Below are 23,578 nucleotides of genomic sequence, written 5' to 3'. Positions count from 1 at the left end.
TTAGCCAACTATTTCCATTTTAATCAGTTTTCTTCTCAGTGCTTCTCTGAACCTATTCATATTGCCCTCAAATATCTTGGGTAGGGTTTTTGACCTGATGTCCTGCATTGCCTGTGGCTGTTATCTCCTATATGTAAGGAATGGTTTCCATTTCTATCAGCATTTGCCAAAACTAACCATTGTGTTTCATGAGAGCTGGTTCTCACCACTGACTGAGATAAACACCACGAACTTGGAGGGACCTCAGACATCAGACCGTAACTGGCCCTCACTAAACACTGGTTCTTGACCAATAAGGCTTGTTTTCACCCTTCTTTTTCTCTGGACTCTGCCCTTCACAGAGTGCTAGGCTTCATTCCTTTGTCATAATCACCACACCACACCTTCAGCCCCTGACTTTCCCCCTGAGAGAAGTACTCTGGATTTCCTTATTGCTGTGTGTTTCCTTGCCTGGACAGGAAATAATAGCTTAACTTTGTATTTTCTCTTTCTTTCTTTCAAGTTTAGTTGATTTACAGTGTTGTGTTAATTTTTGCTGTACAACAAAGTGACTCAGCTATACCCATTTATGCATTCTTTTTACATTCTTTTCCATTGTGGCTTATCCCAGGATATTGAATGCAGTTCCCTGTGTTAAGCAGGAAGGACCTTGTTTATCCATCTGATATGTAATAGTTCGCCTCTACTACCCACTCCCAGTCCAGCCTCCCCTACTCTCCACCACACTCCCCGCTCCCTGGCAGCCACTATGCCACGAGTCTGTCGCTATGTCTGTGAATCTGTCTGTTTCCTAGCTAGGCCCATTTGTGTCATATTTTAGATTCCATATATAAGTGATATCATATATTTGTCTTTCTCCTTCTGACTTAACTTCACTTAGCATGATCATCTCTAGCTGAACCCATGGTGTATTTTCTTTTCCTTTGATCTTTAATGGCCTTTGCTTCATTCTTTGAAACCTGAAATTTTAAAGAGATTATTTAGTAAGCTCTCGATGCCAGTATGAGAATTCTTCAGCATGATGAGTTGATCACTGCTAAGGCATACAAAGTTGGGCCCGAGCTGGGAAAGGTAGCCAGATGCCTGGCTTCATTCTAGGGCTCACCTGGCACTAACTTACCTGTTGGATCCTCCCCCAGGACTGCATGTTCCATGGTCTATTTGATCACATTTTCAGTGTGGCAGTTTTTAGATCTGTTTCCTTCTATGTTTCTCTGAGATTGTGCGGGGTTGTCTTAGAAAGAATTCTTCTGTAGTTTGTTGATCTGCCTGGATTTCTTAGACAAAAAACTGGATTTTGGAGCCCTCTACAACAATGAGAGATTTCACAAGGCTTAGCCTGGGCCCATGTAATGTACAATTTTCCAAACTCATCAAAGTCAAGGTTCTCGAATTTTGTTTTAAAAGTATTTCATTTTAGTTTGACAAATCAGTGTCTCAATTTCCTTTTGCTTTCAATGTAACAAGGTAGATTTGTTTCTGAGTTTTAAAGTACACGCTGTGAGTTGTAGAGTCACGAGTCGGGGAGTGGGGTGTGCTCTATTTCTCTTGGACACCCCGTGTCCCTGGACAAGGTGCTCACCTGCTCCAAGCTTTAGTTTCCTCCTAACATCCCTGTGCCAGAATTACTCCTAGGACTGAAAAACAGGATCGCTTGAAAACCTTTACTTGCGGCGACTGAATAAATGGTGTATGGGGTGAAAATAATTTATTGTTTCAACTTGCATTTTCTGCTGTCTTTAAGAGTGAGTTATTACAAATTATCCAAGAAAGAATTGGCAGGGCTCCAGATGTGGGGGAGATGAACAGCAGAGGCAGAACTGACTCTGGTTCCAAGCTCTTTGGTTCAAACTCTGCAGGGTTTTGAAAACTTTGGTGTCTGCCCTCAAACGCGACCATCAGGTTCCCTCGAGGGAGGTACAAGTGTCAGAGAGCTGTCCGTTGAAATCACTTTCATTACACCCAGAACATTTTGCATTAAAACACTGAAACTGTGGAATAAAACATGTCATTGGGAGAGAATAGCTTAATGACATGGTTACGATGGTAATTTTGTGTATGTACTAACTGTAGTATCGAGTGCTGTTCTAAGGGCTTTACATATATTAACTGTTAATTCTTACACTGGTCTCATTAGGACAACATTATTATAATCATCTAGTCCTTCTTTTTTCTATTTTTGCTTTATCTTTCTATTTATTGTGGTAAAATACACGTAACATAAAATTTTTAAGTTTAAAGTGCACAGTTCAGGGGCCCCAGGTCTATTCACATTGTTGTACATCCATCACCACCTTTAACCGCCAGAACTGTTTCTTTTTCCCAAAGTGAAACTCTGTTCCCATTAAACGCTGACTCCCCATCCCCCCTCCTCCAGGCCCTGGACACCACCATTCTACTCTGTCTCTCTGAGTCTGCCTTCTCTGGCTACCTCGTGTAAGTGGGATCGTACAGTATTTGTCCTTTAGTATCTGGTTTATTTTACTCGGCATGGTGTCCTCAACCTGGAGAAAGGAATGGCAACCCATCCTAGTGTTCTTGCCTGGGAAACCCCATGGACAGAGGAGCCTGGTGGGCTACAGTCCATAGGGTCACAGAAGAGTTGGACACTGAACAACGTCCTCAAGGTTCATCCGTGTTGTAACATGTGTTGGTATTTCCTTCCTTTCTAGGCTGAATCATATTCAATTGTATGTATAAACTACATTTTGTTTATCCATTCATCCATCAATGGACATTTTGTGTTCCTTCCACTTTTTGGCTGTTGTGAATAATGCAACTATGAACATGGATGTAGAAGTCCCTGTCTTCAGTTCTTTTGAGTCCATATCCAGGGGTGGAATTGCTGGATTATACAGCAACTGTATGTTCAATTTTTTGAGGAGTCACCATTGTTTTCTATAGTGGCTGTACCATTTTACGTTTCCACATGTAGTGCACAAGGGTTCCAATTTCTCCACATACTTGTCAACATTTGTTATTTTTTTTATGCTGGTAATTCTTGATAAGTGCCTAGAAACTTAATGGAAATGGAACAGAATCAAAACAATATGATATTCATAAACACAAATCCTTACAGTTTCACACCTGGGCAAGGTATAACTTTGATGGCTGATTTCTTTAATTTCTTTAAATGTTAGACTGTTGGTGTGACCGTTATTTTTTATGAGCTAGAAAATTTTGGTATGCTTGGAGAAAAGACATGTGGTTTTAATGCTAAAAAATGGCTTTCTGTTGTTTTTTAATTGCTAAATTGTGTGACTCTTTTTCAACCCCACGGACAGTAGCCCACCAGACTGCTCTGTCCATGGGATTCTCCAGGCAAGAATACTGGAGGAGGTTGCCATGTCCTTCTTCAGGGAGTCTTCCTAACCGAGTGATCAAACTCATGTCTCCTGCTCTGGCAGGTGGATTCTTTACTGCTGAGCCACCAGGGAAGACCTGAAATAGCTTAGATTAACTTTAACTATTCCTCCTCTGTGGGACTGAAGACAGCCCTATGACCTCAGGTCATCTGATTTTATTCTTGTGTGAAATTAACTATTCTGAAGTCAGAGCTAAATGTGATTTTACTTAAGATGAAAATTTTTAACAAAAAAGACTAAAAGTTTTGAAAAAGCATCTAGGAGGCTTTCCTGACATCAAATAACTCTTACAGACCAGTTAACCTAAATGAAATAGCCATTATTTCATTATCAGTAGATGAAAGTCAAGAGAAAAAAAATGAGACTTCTGAAGCAGAGGCCCTGTTTCAGGGAGTTTACTTTCCTGGACCCTCTGTATGTAATTTTAAGGCATTTGATTTTAGTGTTTTCTATCTGTGGTATTTACTCCCCTCTGAGATGAATACCTCTATTGTGAATTATTTCAAGTCATTATGCAGCTCATCACTGGCCATTTAATTCCTAAGTACCTCTCAGATGCCTTGCCCTTTTTCTTACTGAGTTATCTTTATTTTTTTCCTGATTAGGAATTCTTACATTCTTCACACAAGCCTTTTGTTGTTATTGTTTTTAAAAATATTTATATTTATTTATTTGGGTGCACCAAGCCTTAGTTGCCGCATGCAGAATTTTACTGATTTAGAGAATTATAATTGATTACTGTCTATTGGCCTTGTATCCAGCATCCAATCGGACTTATGTTTTTTTTAATGTTTTTATTATAAAATCTTCCAAACATACGCAGAACTCGGTAGAATAGTAGCAGGCTCACTAGACCTGTCACCCAACTTCAAACATATTCAAATCATACAATCTTATTTCTTTATCTACCTTCCCTTTCCAAAACACAAAATATTTTCTGGAAAGTGTACCCCTGATCTCCTACTATGTCATTGGTATCTATGTTGGTATTAGTTGAGTTTATTAATTCTAAAAATGCACATGTAAGTCCCTTTGTTTTTCACACAAAATCCTTATGTAAATAGGATTTATATTTCTTACTTCCGTTATGTATACACTGTACTTATCTTTTTCCTTGCTTTGCATCCAGGTTAGGCCGTCAATCCAGTAGGTGTAGTGATAGCAGGCATCCTCGTCTTATTTCAATCCTGAAAGGCAAGCTTTCAACATTTCACCACCATGTCTAGTGTTTGCTATAGGGTTTTTATAAATACCTTTTAGTTGGTGAAGGAAGTTCTCTATTTTTAGTTGTCTAAGAGTTTCTTACTTTTTAATTAAGAATGCATGTTGCATTTCTTCAACTGCTTTTTATGGATATATTGATATGTTCATTTTTTTCTCTTTTATTCTGATAATTTAATAATTAATTATTTAATTTAGTGATTACTTGGTTGACACATTGATTTTTTAATATTAAACTGATCTTGCATTCATGGAATATACTTAGTTAGATGAGAAGTGCTATTTTTTCCATATTGCTGGAATGACTGTATTAATATTTGGTTTAGAAAATTACGAGTGAGATGGCTCCATAACTCTCCTTTTTCTCTAAAATCTCTGTCATTTTTTGGAATCGAAGTTATACCAATCTCCTAAAAAGGAGTTAGGGTAGTGAAACAATTTATGCTTAGAAGAAGTTTTCAAGCTACGAAAGACCACAACTCAAAAAATTCTCATTTTCTTAAGAAAAGTGTGGACAGGCAAAGCACGATTTTGTTGTTCTTTGTTTCTTAATCTTTTAATCGACCTTAAGAGGTAGTGGTTGACCATGTCAGCCTGTGAGGTAGCCTCCTAAGAATGCTCTAAAGTCTTCAGAAAAACAGACGTGCAAAATTCCTAATGCCAGAGTCCTGGACCTCACTTGAAAGCTCAGGTCTGATGATGCCAATGTGCTGAATATGCCTTTATTGCTAGTGGAAGTCTCCAGCAGCATGCTCACACAAGAGGACTTCTGCGATGATTTAGTACTTTCTCTCCTTTCGTCAGGACTCAATATGGAGCTATTAAACACCTCAGTATGGATTCTATTTTTAAAATTGTGGTAAAATACACATAACATAAAATATACCGTCTCAGCCATTTCTTTTAAAAGATTTCCTTTAAGATGAAAATCTTATTTTGCCTTTTGCCTAGCAGTAAACCTAGTGAAGATTAAAACTCAGGTCATTTCAGTTGCTCAGTTGTATCCGACTCTGCGACCCCATGGACTGCAGCACGCCAGAAGATTGAAATTACAATACAAAAATGAATACAGTTGATAATAATGGGCATTTCACTCAAAGTAACATCTTAGCCATTTTCAAGTGTGCAGTCCATGGTACTCAGTGACTTCACATTGCTGTGGACCCATCACCTCCACCCAGCTCCAGAACTTTCATCATCCCAGTTTGAAACTCTGTCCCACAAAACACTCTCTCCCATCCCTCCTCCCTTAGCCCCTGGTACCCACCATCCTGCTTCATGTCTCTATGAATTTGATGACTCTAGGTGCCTCATTTAAATGGAATCATTCAATATTTGTCCTTTTGTGACTGGCCCATTTTATCTAGCATCATGTCCATAAAGGTTCATCCAGGGTGTAGCATGTGTCAGAGTTTTCTTCCTTTAAATGCTCAATTCCCATGTGGCTCAGTGATAAAGAATCCACCTGCTGATCTAGGGTCATGGATTCAGTCCCTGGGTTGGGAAGATCCCCTGGAGGAGGAAATGGCAACCCACTCTAGTATTCTTGCCTAGGAAATCCCATGGACAGAGGGGCCTGGTGGGCTACAGTTCATGAAGTAGCAAAGAGACACGACTGGACACATGCACAAATATTCCACTGTATGTATAGATCACATATTACTTATCCATCATCCATCCACGGACTCTTGGGTTGCTTCCACCATTGGGTTGCTATGAATTATGCTGCTGTGAGTATAGGTGTACAAACATCTCTTTGAATCTCTGCTTTCGGTTATTTTGGGTATATATCAATATTGCTTCTTACATCAAGAGAAAGTTATTTTCAGTTTAGTTCAGTCCAGTAATTGAACACTCTTGTATGTGTGCCGTGTCAAGTCATGTGGAAGAATATCAAAGAAAAATAGAACAGACTGGTTTGGGGAGGGCTTATAAGTTTGAAGGAGGAGCATTTTTCACAATTAGTTATATTTCATGTTGCTGTATCATTACCAGTGAAAAGTGTTAGTTGCTCAGTTGTGTCCAGTTCTTTGTGACCCCGTGGACTGTAGCCTGCCAGGCAATTCTGTCCATGGGATTTTCCAGGCAAGAATACTGGAGTGGGTTGCCATTCCCTTCTCCCAGGGGTTGTCCTGACCCAGGAATTGAACCTGGGTCTCCTACATTGCAGGCAGATTCTTTACTATCTGAGCCACCAGGGAAGCTTCCAGTAATGACTTGTAGAGTCTAGGGAAATGGGTCCCCCTATTGCATGATTTCTGAATTCTCACTTTTCTAATGTGGCCAAAAAGTAAAAGAAGGAGCCATGGGGTCAGACACTGGACAATGAATGAATCCCTGTTGTTCCATCACTGTGTTATTCTGAGCCACTGACTGCCCTCTCTGTGGACTGGGCTGATGCTACCGCCTTTACGTGTCACTATGGGGACTGCAGGGGGCCTCCAGGTACCCTGCACAGGTGATCCAGAAGGAGCAACATGGTGGCCCCCACATGCACCTCGGAGGCTCATGGGCTGGAACTCCCATCCACCCCACCATCCCCACCCCTCCACCCCCCGCCCCCCCCCTTCCATCCGCAGCAGGGGCAGGGGGAGGGGACTGGGGGAGGGGGGTAGCCCAGCAGCTTTCAGTATCAGCCCTCGACAAGGGTTGTTATTTTTCCTGTCATGTTTGTTGGGGTCCAGCTCAAGTTTGTTTTTCTTGCAGAAAGGCAGGAAGACCAATTTGGAACACACACAACTCACATGTCATCGGCGGTGGCTCGCCCAGCGCCCGGCATTGGCTCCCTGACAGTTAAAAGGCGCAGGGTGGGCGAGCCCCAGCAGCCAGCCCCAGGAAGAAGGAAAAGGAGGGAGAAGGCGAGATGCTTATCTGCTCGGGGCCTGGGAAGGGGGGCCATTCTTCTCCCCCTGCTCCTCCTCCCCAGGGGACTCCTGGCCTCAGCTCCACAGCCTCCCGCCCCGGCCTCCACTACACTCCATCCACCTCTTCCTCTCACTGAATGCTCGAGGAAGCCTCCCACCCTAAGGAGGGGAAAGTCTGCGTTAGAGAGATCCACGGTGCAGCCTGGAGGGAGGCAGAGGCAGGAAGGGGGAGAGAGTGTTTCCACTATGGGCCCAAGACAATCAGCCGGCTGTTTGAGAAGAGCTGGGTGTTTTTCCACAGGACTTGAGAAGTCTCCTAACAGAAGTTTCACTAGTTTCAGTGTTTGGGGCTGGGGTGGACTGATGCTCTGTTGCGGGGGCCGGGGGGGGCGGTGTGTGTGTGTGAAGATGCTGGCTGTCCTCAAGACCCAACCTCATTCTCACAGGTTAACAAGGAGAACCACTCATTCCAGAGGTCCTATAATTACAAGGGGGTAAAATAGGAAATTTAAAAAATATGTAAACAATGAATGCTTCTAGCATATGTCTTCAGTAACTTCCCTGGTGGTTCAAATGGTAAAGAATCCACCTACAATGCAGGAAACCTGAGTTTGATACCTGGGTCATTCCCCGGGAGAAGGGCTTGGCTACCCTACACCAGTATTCTTGCCTGGAGAATTCCATGGATAGAGGAGACTGGAGGGCTACAGTCCTTGGGGTCTCAAAGAGTCGGACACTAGTGACGTGTCCGACTCTTTGAGACTCTGTGAACAGCAGCACGCCAGGCCTCCCTGTCAATCACTAACTGCCGGAGTCTACCCAAGCCCATGTCCATTGAGTCGGTGATGCCATCCAACCATCTCATCCTCTGTTGTCCCCTTCTCCTCCCACCCTCATTATTATCAAATCTTTGGGGAGAGTCAGTGGACTTGGAGGGCGTTTAGCCCCTGGAAGCCTCTGTTTTCTCACCTGTAAAATGGCGAATGGTAGGGTTTGCTTTGGAGACTTTTGAAACAATCAGAAAAACTGCTTAATTCCTAACACCTAGGAGTCTCTCCACAAATGACAGCCATTTTTATGATTCTTGTGTGCTCATCCCTTAAATTTTTTTTTTAATCTATTGGCTGTGTGGCATGTGGGTTCATAGTTCCCCAACCAGGGATCAAAACCAAGTCTCCTGCAATGGAAGATTGGAATCTTAACTACTGGATGGCCAGGGAAGTCCTACATCCTCATTCCTTAAAAAAAAAAAAAAAGACGGTGGTTGTAGCTTGAAGATACAGTTGTACCTGAAATCAAGGTTTTTTTTAGCAAACTTTGGACAATCTCACTTCACCTGGTGGTATAAAATGAGCACAGTGAATGCTCAAAAAGTATCTGTTGAATAAACTAATACCTTTAGGGATATTTCTCTTCTTATTTTATCTCCCAACTACACAATAAGGGAGCAGGCTTGTTTTCCACTTCCTTGAGATAGAATACACCTTTCATGTAAGATTTCTGTTGTGTTGAAGTTTCTGTTTAGGTGGATTCTACGTGTGGTCCTTTAACACATTTCTGTTGCTTATCAAGCCCTCCACAAATCCTGCCCCAGGTGTGGTAGTCACGTGTCCAGAGGTGGCCATAGCCGTATCCCCCAAAGGGCTCTTGTTCAGTGTAACCTGGTCACTCATCAGTCACTTTATATTGTGTAGTATTTGTCTTTCTGTGTCTAATTTATTTCACTTAGCATAGAGTTCTCCAGGTTCATCAATATTGTTGCTAATGGCAGGATTTCCTTCCTTTTTAAGGTTGAATAACATCCCATTGTGTGTGTGTGTGTGCTCGTGTAGTATATATATGCTTTTTGCCTGTGAGATATATGTATATATATTCTTTATCCATTCATCTGTTGACAGTCATTTCTTGGTTAGTGTGACCAGTGCTACAGTGAACATGGGACTCTAGTTTTCCCTTTAAGATATTGGTTTTCTTTTCTTTGGGTAGGAATCCCAGAAAGGACTTATGGATCCCACGGTAGTTTTATTTTTAATTTTTTGAGAAAACTTTTTACTATTTTTCCTACTGGATCCACCGGCTGACATCCTGCCAAGAGTGCCACAAGGCTCTGTTTTCTCCACATCTGTCAACAATGTTGCCTTTTTTATCTTCTTGACCTTGGTGTGAGGTAATACTGTGGTTTTAATTTACATTTTCTTGGTGATTCGTGACTTTGAAACTTTTCCTATACCTGTTGACCTTTAGTAAACTTTACTTTGAGAAATGTCTATTCAGGTCCTTTGTCCATTTTAGAATCAGGCTTTTTTTTTTTTTTCGCTATAGAGTTATATGAGCTCCTTGGGGTTTTTCTGGTGGCTCAGACAGCAAAGACTCTGCCTGCAATGCAGGAGACCTGGGTTAGATCCCTGAGTCTGGAAGATCTCCTGGAGAAGGAAATGGCAACCTATTCCACTATTCTCACCTGGAAAATCCCATGGTCAGAGGAGCCTGGATGGCTACAGTCCTTAGGTTTCCTGACACTATTGCGATTAACACACACACACACACACACACACACACACACACACAGTAAAACTGGAGCTGTACATTCCTGTATTTTTCCCTTCCATCTGTTAATGTGGTGTATCACATCGATTGACTTGTATCGATATATGTTGCACCACCTTCGCTTCCCAGAGAAAATCTCACGTGGCCACGGTATACGATCCTTTGAGTATGCTGCTGAATTTGGTTGGCTAGTATTTTACTGAAGATCTTTGCATCTATCTTCATCAGGGATATGGGCCTGAAGTTTTCTTTTCTTGTGGTGTCTTTGGCTTTGGTGTCAGGGTGATACTGGCTTTGCGAAATGAGTTTAAACTCTCACTGGCTTTTGATCTTGATAGAGTATCCTATTTTTCCTTAATTTTCCCTAAGTCTGGAAAAGCCATTTAACTCAAGTCACAAGAGAATTTTCTTTATAGGTATGAATTGGTTTCCTTTTCATTTATTAATGATCCGTTTACTTCCTGATACTTCTTGTTGAAATCATGGTCCTTCTCTCAATTTTTTTGGAAGGATTATTTTCTTTTATTTTATTTATTAGCTGCACCACACTGCATGTGGGATCTAGTTGCTGGACCAGAGAGTGAACCTCTGCCTCTTGCACTGGAAGTGTGGAGTCTTAACGGCAAGATCACCAGAAAAGTCCTTCTTCTCTCAATTTTAATTGGTCTCCTTCTCTGCTTTGAAAAGTTGTGAAATTGAGATGCTTGATACAGTGGTCGATAGTAGATGATGCCTATGAAGGAATAGTCTGCGGTGGTGACAGTGAAGTAAGCTATCCTTCAATCCATTACTTTAGGCCAAGTCTCCTTCTCATTTTGGAGAATGGAGAGTAGAGTCACTTTCCAGGGGATGGGAGTGGGGTGTGAGACAGTGGCTATGGGTCAGGCACTTTCCATTTGGGAAGGGAGTTGGGTGTCCTGTTCGATGGCAAACTTCACAGTGAGCAGCAGGGGCACAGCTCTGATGATGTTACCGTGTTTGCCCACATGATATTATTCATCCGGGAACATTTTCCTCCCAAGTTCAAATCTCTGGCTTCCTTATTCTTTCACTCCATCCCAAGGTGTCCTCTGTAAGATATGTGGCCATCCAGATATTAGAACCTATGAAACACAAAAAGATGTACGCTTGCTAGGTTCCTAAGGTTTTATGATTATGCCCTTTATTTAGAATTCTTGGCAAATAATTTGTCCATAGGCATAAAAAAAGTGTGGGAGAGTAAAAACTCACATTGATGTTAAAGTTGCTCCTCCCTAAGTCTTCTTAAAAATTCATAATGGCTGTTATTAATGGGTAAAAAGTACAGCATTTAAAAAAAAGTACAGCATTTACTGTGTAAGATTAGTACTCCGTAGGTCACTGCAAGTTCTTTCTAGATCAGAAGCATGCTGGCTATTTGCTATCTCAGACACCTCTTTGGTCTTCTTAATGGAATGGATATACATGAGGAGAAGAGGTAATTTCCAGGTTATACATCATGTATTCATGATTCTTTGCATATCCAGTAGTTTTTCATTGCATGCTGAGCACTAAGGATGATGTATATTCAGGATTATTAGATGATGTCACCTTCCTTTAAGATGACTGAGTTTTAATTTACAACATCCAAGACTTGGAAGCAACCTAAATGTCCAACAACAGATAGGTGAACAGATAAAATATGTGGTATCTATACACAGGGCAGCACCCACTCAGACCTCTGCCACCCCTTCTCCCTAGTCCCTGTCCCCACAAAGTCCAGCTCCTTACGCTGTCCTGAACACCTCCATCTGCTCCTGTAAGCCATAGAGATCAGGGCCTGTGCTTGGAGTCTGATGTGACACTGGGCTGCCAGCCAGCAGAACTGGGGCTCACTTCGGGTATTTCCCTTTGCTCCAGGATTACCACCCTCTGCTTCCTGTTGTCCACTGCTGGACAACATTTGGTTTATGTATCAAGAGTGGTTTAATAGTTGGCTACAGTGGGAGGCGAGGGCTGGTTCAAGGCACTTGGTCAGGATGGGAAGCTAAGAGTCTGAACTTTGGCAGAAGTAGCAAAACTTTTAGAACAGGACTGCTCGAGTCTGATTCAATTCCATGGTGAATATGATTTTTACCCTCTTCTGTATAGCTTTACGGTCTTCCATAGAAGACCCTACCCTTCCAAAGAAGGGTAGCCCTTTGTAGCCTGAAGAAATTTAAAAGAAAATCTTTTCAGCTCTTACTTTTTGGGAAGAGAAACTTGGGACCCCAAAGGGTAGAGATCTGTGGAGGTCAAAGGCTGGGAGAAGGGCAGAACCGGACTTCTTGGGTTCCTTCTTGAACCTTGCACTTCCTGTTCTTAACCTGCCAGTTTTTCATCTTTTTTTGGCTCTTGTTGGTACAAAGGAATGAAAATGTAACATGATGTTGGACTCTGCTTTTCTCAGCGCTCAGCGCATCCTTGCATATCTGCGAGATTTGTGGCCTGTGAACCAGAAGCAGGGAACCAGAGAAAGGGATACTGTTGGCAGGGGGGTGGTGACATTAGAGAGGACCTTGCACATCTCAATGGGGTGTGGGGAGCAGTTAGAGACAGTGGACAAGACAGGTAGAGCTTTGCACCCAGAAGTGCTGAAAGCCTGAGATGGAACCCAGTCAAGGAAGGCTAGTGGGTTTTGCAGAAAAGGTGATGCCTGAGGTCTGACAGCCCCTCTCACTGAGGCGCAGGGCACAGAGAGGGCAGAAGGACCCACCCTGGGCCACCTGCTTTGAGCCCTGGCTCAGCACCAACATCTTTGAATCTCCATTTCCATTTTTAAGGTGAGGATAGCCTTAAATCACTGAATGTTCACTGATGCTGAAGTTCCAATATTTTGGCCACCTGATGTGAAGAGCCAACTCATTAGAAAAGATCCTTATGCTGGGAAGATTGAAGGCAGGAAGAGAAGGGGGTGACAAAGGATGAGACGGTTGGATGGCATCACTGACTCAATGGATATGAATTTGAGCAAACTCCGGGAGATAATGAAGGACAGAAGAGCCTGGCATGCTGTAGTCCATGGGGTCGCAAAGAGTTAAAAAGACCTAGCAACTGAATGACAGCAACAACAAGCCCCATTCTAGCTCTTGTTGTGATGAATGCTGTCCAGGGGCCTGCTCTCCTTGTGTCCCAGTTCCTGTCTCTCCTCTCCTGGAACAAGAGACCCAGAAGAGCTCACAAAGCCTCTCTAAAACCCTGATTGAAAGCAGCCTCTAAACGAAGCCTGGGAAAACTGCAAAGGAAAATTTCCACCTGTTTCTTTTCTGAGCCTTGCACTTTCTTGCTCTCAGAGGCTGGTTGTCCTTCAGGTGCCCCCTCCCTCAGCTGGTTGCCTATGGCCCTTCCTTTCCCCGTTTCCAAAATGTAGCTGGGCTTCTGTTCCAGTTTTGCAAACACCATTCTCACATAAGTGCCAAGATAAACTGGCTGGAGGGTGAATGTGTTAATGGTGCTGGCGGGTATTTGGTTAACCTTCCCAATCCTGCTGTAGATCTGTGGGTGGCAGGACTGCCTCCCTCCCCCAAGGCAGTCTCGGCCTAAAAACCTGCTGTTTTCCATCTTTTCTGTTGGGGGTGGGGGCAGGTGAGAAGCCAGGAAGCCTAGAATTCTGAGAGGATCTAGAAAAAGCGCAAAGATCATCTATGCGCTGTGAAGTGGTATCCACACACAACTGATAAAATCATGCTGCTTTTGAAATTAAGATGTTGGCTTTTGTCACAGCACAAACATAGACTAAACATATGATTGCTCATCCTGATTCCTAGCGGAATGACCCAGGACCAGTCTCACAGGGTTCGGAGGGCTGTGCTCATTCCGCCTGCCCATACTGTGAGACTAGTCAGTTAGTGCAAGAAAAATAACCTGGAGGTGAAGTGCCTTCTGATAGGATTTAAAACTTTCTTCCAAAATACACAGATTTAATGAAAAGAGGAAAAATTTAGTGATGATAACGCCATCATTGGAAAACAAAGCCTGTTTCTAGGGAAGCATCAATATTTTCCTTCTTAATAGAAGCAGAATGTAACTGTGAACCTAGAATTCCAAGCCTTGAACTCAGGAATCAGGAGTCGAGTAAATTCCATTATTGCTGTAGCTTTAACATGTCCATTCAGATGTCTGTTCTTGGTGAAGATTAGGCGTTTTGAGGTAATAGATTTTTTGCAGTTCATAGCTTTGAATTTCCTGAATTCTATAAAAGTCATCTTTTTGTTGTTGTTAAATTTTGTCTTGGGGTATATCCCACTGACAGTGCTGTGATAGTTTCAGGTGCACAGCAAAGGGACTCAGCCACACATGTACCTGTCTCCATTCTCCCCCAGACTCCCTCCCATCCAGGCTGCCGCATAACACTGAGCAGAGTTCCCTGTGCTGTACAGCATGTCCTGGTTGGTTTTACACTTTAAATATACCAGTGTGTACATGTCCATCCCAAACTCCCTAACTATCCCTTCCCCCTGGCAACCATAAGTTCATTTTCTAAGTCTGTGATAATAAAGCTATCTTTGTTCTGTATGATTATTAAAGAAAGCAATGCTCTGCCTCCCAAATTTTAGAAAGCACAGAAAAACAACTAAAAGGGAAAAAAAAAAAAAAGACAGAGACAGATGGCCCGGCACATTCAGTAAGCGGATTGACTGTGAATCTGTGTCGGTTTCAGTTATCATGTTGGTGTTTGTCCTTGGAGGACTTTTCCCTGGGCAGAAACTAAGAAGGGGAAGAACGGTCTTTTCCTGGCATCTCTGTGCTCACGCTATTCTGAAATGCTTCCTCGAATTTGCTCAGCTTTCTTTAACCTCTGGTCCTTATACATGCTATTATCTCTGCCTGCCTGGAAGGTCCTTCCTTCCCCATCACAGTCTTCCGCTGCTTAGTTTCTGCTCATTCTCATGATGACAGGACTTCTTCTAGGAAGTCTTCCCAGATGTACCCAGATCTGGTTTAAGGGCTTGACTGTCATATGTTGACTCAGAGCATCCAAATGTCCTAGCGCTCATCATGTGATGTTATAATTGCTGATTTTCTTCTTCATATTCTCCTCAGTGTTTATAAGCTTCATGAGAAAAGGGACTTTGTCCAGCCTGTTGAAAGCTTTATCCCCAGCACCTCCTGTGGTCCTAACACAGGAAGTGTCAATAAGTAAATGTTGAGTGAACCAATGATAATTGAAGGAAAGCCTTAGAGAAAAGAGGAGGAATGCCCGGAATTCATGCAAAGTCAGAGTCAAAAGAGTACACAAAGATACCAGGGAGATGCAGACACAAGGTTAGGGTCATCTATTTACTAAATTAACCAGAATTTATTAAACTAGTATTGTTGGACATTTATGATACTATTATAAATGCTCTTCTCAATACAGACTTTGTATACATGTTAAACTATATCCTTAGGATAACTTGATAAAAGTGGAATTTCTGCATCAAAAGTTTCATGTTATTAAACTTTTTATATCTATTAGCGACAATTTACCCACCAGAAGCATGCTTTTATTTTTATGCCTCTTCCCAGGCTTATTCTTTATTTAAAGTATTTAAAATAATTATTCAAAATTTATTTATTTTAAATAAATGTAAAATTATTTAACATTTTAATATGAAGCTCTCATTTATTTACTGCATTTCAAAAATTGTGGTAAAACATAACACATAACATAAAACTGACCCTTTAAACCACTTTAAGTGTACAAGTCAGAGGCATTAGGTACATTCCTAATGTGAGACAACCATTACCACTGTCCATTCCCAGAGCTTTTCTTCATCATCCAAACCAAAGCCTGAATAGTAATAAGCAATAATTCCCATTTCTCTCTTCTCATTTTCTAACGAGAATTTGTTGCATGTTTAATATGCCGACAAACCTAAATTACAGTGTTATTAAAAAGCAGAGACATCACTTTGCCAACAAAGGTCTGTATTGTAAAAACCTATGGTTTTTCCAGTAATCATGTTGGATGTGAGAGTTGGACCATAAATAAAGCTGAGTGCTGAAGAAGCGATGCTTTTGAACTGTGGTACTGGTGAAGACTCTTGAGATTCCGTTGGATAAGCAAGGAGATCTAACCAGTCAATCCTAAAGAAAATCAACCCTGAATATTCATTGGAAGGACTGTTGCTGAAGCTGAAACTCCAATACTTTGGCCACCTGATGTGAAGAGCCAACTCATTGGAAAAGACTCTGATGCTGGGAAAGATTGAGGGCAAGAGGAGAAGAGGGCGACAGAGAATGAGATGGTTAGATGGTATCACTGACTCAATGGACATGACTTTAAGCAAACTCTGGGAGATAGTGAAGGACAAGGAAGCCTGGCATGCTGCACTTCACTGGGATCTCAAAGAGTCAGACATGACTAAGCAACTAAACAACAAGGGAGAATTTGTTGTATGTTTAGAAATTTTTGGTTTTACTGCATTTTCATCCAGCAACAGAAATATTAATTAACTCCTAGAAATTTCTGATTCTGCTTAGATCAACCACTGAGAACATGGTTGAATAGAGCTTTGAGAAAATCATATTCAGGCCCACATGCCTTGAAATAAACAGCCTTTAGTGTTCTTTAGACCCAGAGGGGCATCCTTTTGCTCAAGAGCTTCTCAAGCTGAGAGATTTTTCATCTAATTTGAAATAAGCAAAGATAGACTGTTTAGGATTTGAGACACTGGTCATAAGCTAGAAATAATACACCGGAGAGTCATCTTTGTTTCTGCAGGTGAAAAATTCTTCACCCTAAGTATTGATGAGGAGGAACTTACCTAAGTAGTAGCAATTTTCATAAAGCAAAGTTTAGTTTCTGCTTTGAAAAATGATTTCCCAGAAAAGAGAGCTTTGTGTGGATGTTTACAGCTCCACAGCACCTTCTGGGATGCCTTCATGAAAAGTTGGAATAACAGGAGGATGAGACGCTCTGGAGGGAGGAGCCTCTGTGGGAGACCTGATAGGGATTCTGAGGGGAAGGTGGGTCCAGAGGCCACTTGAACAATGGCAAATTTGCAGCTTTGCCAGCTGCTGGCTGTTACCTATCTTGTACTGTGAGAATTACTAAGTGAAAAGGAATTGTATTGAAACTGTGGGCAAAACAGGAGGAGAATTTATGGAAGATTAACTTTCTTTCATCTTCTTACCTTTCAAATTGGGAAACAAGCCCAAGAAACTGAATTAAGGGGAGGAGTCTTTGTAAAGCCTTTGAAGTTTTCCTTTGCAAACAGAGTTGAATTTATCTGAACCCTTTCCCTTCAAAGTAAAAACCTTATAAGCAACCAATTTTCTCTGTGCATTCCTCACTCCTCATGAATTAGCAGAGGTTATATAGTAAAAAAAGTGATCAGATAGGGGATGGGGGCAAGCCGACCCTTTAGAATAGTAATACATGCTGATGAGCTCATGGTAATGACAGAACAATTTTTTAAAAAGTTTTCCTTCTACACTCTGGAAGCACCTTAGAACGGTGATAAGGTTAATGGCGGGCGGGGGGGGGGGTGGTGGGGGTGGTGGTGGAATACAAATAATAATGTGACCTTAAGATGTCTGCATCTTGTTCTATTTAAATTCAGCCAAAGCTGAATGGTGGACCTTTCTGTGTTAATGTCTCTGAAAACATAAAACATCAAAGTCAGGTATAGAATATTTCAAAAGAGCCCAAATTGATGTCTTTCACAGGTCACTAGCTTTAAAAAAAAAAAATGAATGAAAGTCTTTCAATTCTATGGTGCTCTACAATTTTTAGAAATTTCAAACACGTGATCTGATATAATCCCATAATAATTCCCTTTTCCCCCCTACCCCTCTAGTATCGTGACTGCCCCTCCTCCTTCCCTCTCCCCACTGGTAACGACTGCTTTGTTTTCTGTATCTGTGAGTCTACTTCTCTTTTGTTTTATCCACTAGTTTGTTGTGTTCTTTAGATTCCACATATAGGGGAGATCATACAGTATTTGTCTTTCTCTGTCTGATTGAGAAATCTATATGCAGGTCAGGAAGCAACAGTTAGAACTGGACATGGAACAACAGACTGGTTCCAAATAGGAAAAGGAGTACGTCAAGGCTGTATATTGTCACCCTGCTTATTTAACTTCTGTGCAGAGTACATCATGAGAAATGCTGGACTGGAAGAAACACAAGCTGGAATCAAGACTGCCAGGAGAAATAGCAATAACCTCAGATATGCAGATGACACCACCCTTATGGCAGAAAGTGAGGAGGAACTAAAAAGCCTCTTGATGAAAGTGAAAGAGGAGAGTGAAAAAGTTGGGTTAAAGCTCAACATTCAGAAAACGAAGATCATGGCATCTGGTCCCATCACTTCATGGCAAATAGATGGAGAAACAGTGGGAACAGTGTCAGACTTTATTTTTCCGGGCTCCAAAATCACTGCAGACGGTGACTGCAGCCATGAAATTAAAAGACACTTGCTCCTTGGAAGAAATGTTATGACCAACATAGACAGCATGTTAAAAAGCAGAGACATTCCTTTGCCAACAAAGATCCATCTAGTCAAGGCTATGGTTTTTCCAGTAGTCATGTATGGATGTGAGAGTTGGCCTATAAAGATAGCTGAGCACTGAAGAACTGATGCTTTTGAACTGTAGTGCTGGAAAAAACTCTTGAGAGTCCCTTGGACTGCAAGAAGATTCAACCAATCAATCTTAAAGGAAATCAATCCTGAATATTCATTGGAAAGACTGATGCTGAAGCTGAAACTCCAATACTTTGGCCACCTGATGTGAAGAATGGACTCATTTGAAAAGACCCTCATGCTGAGAAAGATTGAAGGCAGGAGGGGAAGGGGACGACAGAGAATGAGATGGCTGGATGGCATCACTGAGTCAATGGACATGAGTTTGAGTAAACTCCGGGAGTTGCTGATGGACAGGGAGGCCTGGCTTGCTACAGTCCATGAGGTCGCAAAGAGTCAGACACGACTGAGCAACTGAACTGAACCCAGCTGAACTGAAGAAGAAAAGGAACCTGTGGATTAAACGAAGCCGTGCGTGTTGGCGGTCATGGATGGCAGGATGCTGGGTGCGCTGGACAGGCGCCTCTCTGGGAGGCTGCTGGCAGGTCTGCTGCCAGCGGGACCCTGGGCAAGTGGCAAGACCTGCCTGGGCTCCCCCTCCCTCCGGGTAAAGTGAGGGGTGTCAGCCAGCCCTGTCTGCAGACCCTGATGTTCTGGTCTCTGTTGGGCGCTTGCAGTGAAGAAATGCACATGGCCAGTCTGCTCTCGCTGTCACAGATTCTGTGCTTGGGAATGCACACAGGTGAGGACGTTTATTCGTAATCTCGAGATCAAGACTTGCTGCACCTTCCCATGCTTTTGCAGACATGCTCGGAGCAAGAAAAATCCGCATTTCCCAATGACCTATGCCAGCCAAGGTGGACCCAGCGATGCTCTGTCTTCTCCCTCCAGCTCACACTATCGACAGGTGTCCTTCTCCGGGCCTATTTAGTGGCACATCTTTATTGGTGATTCCACCGTTTAAAATGTCCTGCAAGGGTCAGTCTGCAGTGCTGTCTTGTGTTGTAAGTGTGTGAAGGCTGTGCTGAGCCTTCAGAAGGAGCTGCATGCAGATACAAGTCACATGGCTATGGTCCATAAGTTCAAGTTACTTTCAGCGATAAACAACCACGTGGGGGCTTTAAACAAACGCTTGTAAAACAAGGTCATGTATTGATCTGTTGAAGATGTTGTGACCAGAGATAGGGGAGACACCTGAACTTCCCCAAGGAGGAATTACTCTTGGCTGAGTCAGCGCTCACCACGACTTCAGAGTTCACAGCTACAGTGAACAATGAGAAATGACATGAGTGTACATACCTGCACATACATATATACAAAATACACATCATAAATACATCCACACACATAAAGCTCTCTTCATGGAACATCTCATTGAGAAGATAAAATATAAAAATAAAAGTCGCAATGCAAAAGGACGTTTCCTCTGTGCCCCCAACTTCACTCCTCAGATGCCTCACCTCCCTCCAATCAACTCCCAAAGTGATGTTTCTCAGTGAGAATTTGTCTCCCCTCCAGGGTGAAGTGGTCTTAGCTTTGCTGGGGCCTCTGTCCTGCCAGACCCACAGGTAGTCCACAGAGAACCCAGAGCAGCTTATCTCAGTGTGGTCATTGTTAAATGCCCTTGGCCTCAGTGGGCACGACTGGCCACGGAACGATGAGCAGGTGGCCTTGGCAAGAGCAGCCTCCGCGACTGTATTTCTCGGTGGCCGGCTGCCATTATGTGAATTCAGTGTTACAACAGGAGACTAATTCAGTTACTCCAAAAAGCACCAAAATCTGTAAGAATAGTCCACAGGTGAAAAAAGAGGGCTTCTTAAAGGCATAAAGATTGTTATTCAGTCACTAAGTTGTGTCCGACTCTTTGTGACCCCATGGACTGCAGCATGCCAGGCTTCCCTGTCCGAGTTTGCTCAAACTCATGTCCACTGAGTCGGTGATGCCATCCAACCATCTCATCCTCTGTTGCCTCCTTCTCCTCCTGGATGGAAAGTACTAAATCTGGCTCTCACATTTTAGAAATAAATCAAGTCACTTAACAATGATTAAACTAGAACCAGGACCATAATTCAGATCCACAGACTTCTAGTTCCCAACAAATTAATCGATGATTGGCAGATGTATATTTGGGTTTCATTATTAAATTTCCTTTTTTTTTTTTTTGGCCATGCTTCGACGAGCCCTGTGGGATCTCAGTTCTCCCAACCAGGGATTGAGCCCAGGCCATGGCTGCAAAAACACCAAATCCTAACCACTAGTCTGCCTGGGAACTCCCTCATTATTAAATGTAATCTTCTTCATTCATTCGTCAGTATGGTGAATTAGTGTAGTTACTTTTTTAGTAATTAGTTTCAGTTTTCTTGCAAATAGATGTTTTTAACAGCTTTATCAAGGTGTGTGTTTAACTTCTAAAAAAAAAACCTTCCAGATGGTTTTCAAAAGTGGTTGGAAGTTCCTACCAGCTGTGTATGAGAGTTCATGTTCCTCAGCCAACACTTGATGTGGTTCGTCTTTAAATTTCGGACATTCTCATAGGTATGAAGTGGCATCTCACTGTGGTTTAATTAGCATTTCCCTGATGACTAACACACTTGAACATCTTCGTATACTTTTCTTCTTTGGTTGAGTTTCTCAGGGGTCATTGTCTTTCATTGCCTGATGGCCAATGGCTTAAAAACCATTGTTTCATATATTTTTGTCCAGTTCTTCAGTTGTTTCTGCTTGGGGGTTCATCTGGTCTCTGTTACTCCATCTTGGCTGGAAGCAGGGTTTTTAAAAACTACCCATATGTGTTTTTCTAACAGTTACAGTCACCTCTGCTGTCATCAATTCTCTCTTTTTCTTCAACTTCACATCCTTATTCCTAAAATTCTCTCATGGTTTTCTTGGCTTTTATTTTTATACTTTATTTATCTGGGTGCACTGGGTCTTAGGTGCAGCATGTGGGATCTAGTTTCCTGACCAGGGATTGAACCTAGGCCCCCTGCATTGGGAGTGCAGAGCCTTAGCCGCTGGACCACCAGGGAAGTCCCTCTTGCTTTCAGCTTTGAAAGTTAGTTTGCCTCATGAAGAGTTTATATCTTGTGTTTTCTTTTCTCATCCTTCCAATAGCCATTGCTACTGCACCCTTAGGAAGTTACCAGGGTATCTGAATGACGCGCACAGATTTTAATTTAGTGATCAGGATATGTAAAAGGAGTAAGAGGACAAATGGGAAGGATGGATAGAGACTGAGGATATCATTTCATTCCAGGCAGCTTTACTTCAGGGGTCTTTAAAAGTTAACTGGCATAAAAGAAAACAATTGCGAAAATGGATTTTATTGAGATTAAAGACTTTTATTCTTCTAAAGAATAAAAGTTAAGAAAACAAGATGGAAAGCCATGGATTTGGAAAGAATATTTGTAACCCATATGACTTTATACAAGTTATGAAACTTAATAATGGTCAAAGATTTGAGAAACACTTCGCAAAAGAAGATGTATGAATGGCACACGCAGCACATAAAAGGATGCTGTCACCCCTAGTCACCAGGGAAGTGAAAATTAAAATCACAGAGATGCATGATACACACGTCCTCTAGAAGGGATTATCAGATGGACTGACAGTGTCACATGTCGGGTACCATGTGGAGGAACCGGAAGTCCTGTCTGCTGCTTGTGCTGATGGGGATGCAAAATCACATAGCTGCTTAAGAAACATAATGTATGACTTAACTGAGTTTTACTTTCTTATTTATGACTGCACTGGCTCTTCTTTGCTGTGCGCGGGCTTTCTCTAGTTGTGGTGAGCAGGCTCCAGAGTACTGGCTCAGCTTAGCTGCTCCCTGACATATAGGATCTTCTCAGACCAGGGACTGAACCCGTATCTCCTGCATTGGCAGGCAGATTCTTAACCACTGGACCACCAGGGAAGTCCTGTAAGACTTAATTTATATATGTCATGTGTGTGTGTTAGTGCTCAGTCCTGTCTAACTCTTTGCAACCCCACGGACTGTAACCCACCAGACTTCTTTGTCCATGGAATTCTCCAGGCAAGAATACTGGAGTGGATTGCCATTCCCTTCTCTAGAGGAACTTCCCAACCCAGGGATCGAACCCTGGTCTCCTGCATCGCAGGCAGGTTCATAATTTATATGAAGTTCCCCCCAGATGCAAAAAGCTATAGGGGCTGAAGGCAAGACAGTCTGTGTCAGTAGTATACAAATGCCAAAATTCATTAAACTTTACACCTTAAAAAAGAGGAATTTTATTGTATGTAAATTGTAACTCAATAAGGCCTGAGGAAAAGTAAACTTACATTGAAAAGTAATATTTACGTTGGAAAGACAAATGTGGAATAGCAATTTTCTAGTAACTAGTATAAGCTGTGCCACTCTAACCTGCTGTCTAATCCAATTTTTAGGCTGTGCTCCCTGTTGTTAGGCTTTTCTCAGGAATGTTTTGAAGAAAATGCTATAAAATCTTTGAAGTGCGTTCAATTTTTAAATGAAAACTTCAATATAAATACTACATAAGTCACTGTGAACATGCTATCCATTAACACCAAAGGTGCAAATACATGATTAACATTCAAGGCTGGGAACTGAAGACAGACCACTGATTCTGCTTTACAGACCTGTGCTATTGGCCTGTGGTTTAGTTGCTCGGGTGAAGCACTGAAAACATGCTGGAAGAAAGAGCACTATTAAAAACATGTTCTTTCCACATTGAGGAATATTAAAATCAAAGCCTGATATAACAGCTTAATGTTATCAGTCCAGCAATAAAGAGTGATGTGTTCAGTAATGACCTCTTTTCCCCTTGAAATCTGCTTTGCTTTTTGAGCCAAAATGTCCACAAATGGAAATATTGCTAGAGTTATGCTTAAAAACATAGGCAATAGGACCATGGAAACAGAAAGAAGGACCCTGAATTATATATTGCAAAAATCATAACTGTACGTAGCAGAGAGCTTTTTAAAACACAATTTCTGGAAACCCCCTTGCCTTTCTTTCCTTTTTTGGGGGGGTGGTGGAGGGTGTAATTTTCCTTTTAATTCAAACAACAATGACAGTAAAAAAAAAAAAAAGAGAA

Source organism: Capra hircus, chromosome 14, assembly GCF_001704415.2.
Source record: "Capra hircus breed San Clemente chromosome 14, ASM170441v1, whole genome shotgun sequence".
Lineage (NCBI taxonomy): Eukaryota > Metazoa > Chordata > Mammalia > Artiodactyla > Bovidae > Capra > Capra hircus.
This window is presented reverse-complemented; position numbering follows the sequence as displayed.